Source organism: Emydura macquarii, unplaced genomic scaffold (genome assembly GCF_026122565.2).
Source record: "Emydura macquarii macquarii isolate MOO-44397 ecotype Brisbane River unplaced genomic scaffold, CSIRO-AGI_Emac_v2 contig_2004, whole genome shotgun sequence".
Classification (NCBI taxonomy): domain Eukaryota; kingdom Metazoa; phylum Chordata; order Testudines; family Chelidae; genus Emydura; species Emydura macquarii.
The window spans coordinates 1-3,078 of record NW_027132141.1 but is presented as its reverse complement, the minus strand read 5'-3'; the positions used below and the strand labels follow the sequence as shown (position 1 = coordinate 3,078).

At 45.1% G+C, this 3,078-nt stretch overlaps 1 pseudogene; it reads left to right on the top strand.

Moving 5' to 3' along the window:
• The first annotated feature begins 570 nt into the window (after positions 1-570).
• LOC137159900 (putative olfactory receptor 10D4) lies at positions 571-1,502 on the top strand (annotated as a pseudogene).
• The last annotated feature ends 1,576 nt before the right edge of the window (positions 1,503-3,078 follow it).

Here is a 3,078-nt window from a genome sequence, read left to right as displayed (position 1 = left end):
CTGAAGAAGTGCTTTGGTTTAAGTGAAATTGTTGGCCTCAGCGTGGGGTATATTTAATGGCCTGTACAGGAGGTCATATTAGATTATCTAGTAGACCCTTCGGGCCTTAAACTTTATGAAATTCTCTCTCTCTTTCTCTCCACACAAAGAGGGAGAATTTTGCATTATCATACTGAAGTATTTCGGAGGTTTCTTTTGGTCTTGCACTCTCTCTGGGAAGGTACATAGGAGTCAGCTAAATTCAGGTTCCAATTCCTGATAATTTTCTCTCCTTTAATTAATTTTTCTTTGGCTCTCTGATACCACGATGATGGATGAGCTATAAGAACTGAATAGAATAGAAGATAGTTGAATAGAAAAGAAGAAATGAAAATTGAATTGATAGAATCGACCAAATATGAGTTCTGATTCTCCACTCACTTCCACCAAACGTATGCGGGTTAGAAAGGTTTACAATTTGAGAGTAAAACTTGAGGGGTACAAAGGAATAAACAAATCATGATTTATTGAGATTACTAATCTGGCTGCATTCTCTCTATAACTCCAGGAATGACTCTGTCTCGCATGGAAATGGAGAATCGCACTGTGGTGTCAGAATTCATTCTGTTAGGGATCCCCAACACCAAAGGCTATGAGACCCTCCTTTTTATCGGCTTCTTAGCTTTCTACCTCTGCACCCTCCTGGGCAACCTGCTCATTTTATCAGCCATCCTCACTGACTCCCGCCTGCACACCCCCATGTACTTCTTCCTCTGCAATCTCTCTGTGGTGCTCCTGGATTCACCTCCATCAGCACCCCTAAATTCCTGGTCGATCTCTGGACAAAGAGTAGAACCACCTCGCTGGGCGGCTGCATGTCCCAGGTCTTCTTCTACCACTTCCTAGGCTGCACTGAGTGCTTGCTCTACACCGTCATGGCCTATGACAGGTACGTGGCCATCTGCCACCCGCTGCGCTACCTGATCATCATGAACTGCAGGGTGTGCGCCATCCTGGCTGCCAGCACCTGGATCAGCAGCTCCTTCAACGCCACCATTCTCACTAGTCTGACCTTCACCCTGCCCTACTGTGGGCCCAATGTGGTGGACTATTTCTTCTGTGACATCTTCCCCGTGGCCAAGCTGGCCTGCGCAGACACATACATCATCGAGACTGTGACCTTTACCAACACTGGGGTGGTGCCCATGACCTGCTTCTTCCTTATTCTTGTATCCTACGTCTGCATCGTCTACTCCATCCTGAAGATTAACTCAGCCGAGGGGCGACGCAAAGCAGCCTTCACTTGCGCCTCACATCTGACGGTGGTGACACTGTTCTTTGGGACTTTCACCCTGATCTATATGCAGCCACGGCTGAGGAAAGTGTTGGTGAACGTTGTGCAGATCTATGCCGACGTGGCCACGCCCATGCTGAACCCAGTCATCTACACGCTGAGGAACAATCGATGCGGAAGTCGACTTGTGGCACGGCAGAGTGAAGACGTCACACACAATGGAAGTTGAGAAGTCGACGGGAGTTATACAATCTATTCTGCGGAGCTTGTGTAACTCCCGTTGACTACTGCGGAATTTTAAGGTAAGTGTAGACCAGGCCTAAATCTCACTGAAAGGCCGTGGGATAGAGGCTCCTGAGGACCAGATTTCAAAGGCATTTTATCACCTAAGAGGGTTTTCAAGAGCACCTTGACTGAGTCAGTCACCAGCATCCCATTTGCTTTCAAAGGGGGTTGAGCACCTGACCTATTTAAAAGCCTTAGTAAATTTCACTAGGCACATAAACCCCTTTGTAAATCTAGACGTTAGGCCGAGGATATTTAGACACCTAGCAGGATTTTCAGAAGCGTGTAGGCACTTCGCCCCCATTAAATCAACCAGAGTTAGATGTCTGGGGCCAGATTTTTGAAAGGGGAGACAGACATCCATTTCCTGAAATATTCTGGATAAACATTACTGCATGTGTTTTAATACAGTCAAGATCCATTGTATTAAAAATACAGCTGTGTGTGTGTTATTGTGAAGATAAGAGGCCCCATTATAAGGTTTGAGGGACTCATCACCTGATCGAGCCCATAGTGAAGCTGGGGTTATCTGTGCTAAGCTTATTAGCCTGCATATAGGTTTTTTTATTGTTTTTAATAGTTTTTTTCTGTGGGGTTTTACCTTAAGAATAAACCAGGCTTGCTTAGACAGAACTGTGTGGTAAGTTGTACCTGAGGTAATTACCCAGGGCACCACTTCTGAGGGGAGAAGCAAGGCAGGTCTGCTTAGACAGAGAACCTTTGGAGGGAAAAACAGTGAAGGGAACTGTTCAGCCTGGAAAGACCCCAGTCAGCAACGAGAGAGATGTGGGTTTCCACCCAAGAAAGGCAAAGGCTAGGGAGCTGGGAGCTGAGAGCGTTGGCCGTTGCTGGACCATTAAGGGAAAATGCAGGTGCAGTTGCCCTGAACTGTAATAGAAATCTGTGCCTAAACACCAAGATCCATTTGAAAATCCCACTATGTGCCTGTCTGCACCTTTGAAAAACTGGCCATTGGGAGCCTATGTCCCATTGAATGTCAGTGAGAACTGGGCTCCTGAATGGCTTTTGGAAACGAGACTGACTCTCCCAAGTCACTTAGAGGGTTCTGTAAATTATACCCTCTACTCAGAGAGAGCTAGAAAGATAAATGAAAAAGGAAAAAAAAAAAGCTATTAGAAGGTTTACCGGAGGTGAGAACTTTACACTCATCACTTGCACTGTGTTTTGGGCTTGTGCTACGTATGTATTGTGTCTTCTGCATCCGTTGCACCTGAATTTTGAGCAACATTCAATGTGTCTGAAACCAAAAACTGGGACTAAACTGAGGATTTTTTCCTGTTTCCCACCCTCAGCTGTTTTATTGGAACTTGTCTCTAAATTGTTTCTTCTTGGTGTGCAAATTAAAAATAAAGCTGAAAACCAGTGTGTGAAGAGGACTGGACCCATTTATGAAACTGGCAAATAAAAAGTGAAATTTAACGAAACAATAAAAACATGAAAGGAAAAAAAAGTTGGACTTTGAGGCTGGGGTTTCCAAAGGGCCCAAGGAAGTTAAAAGT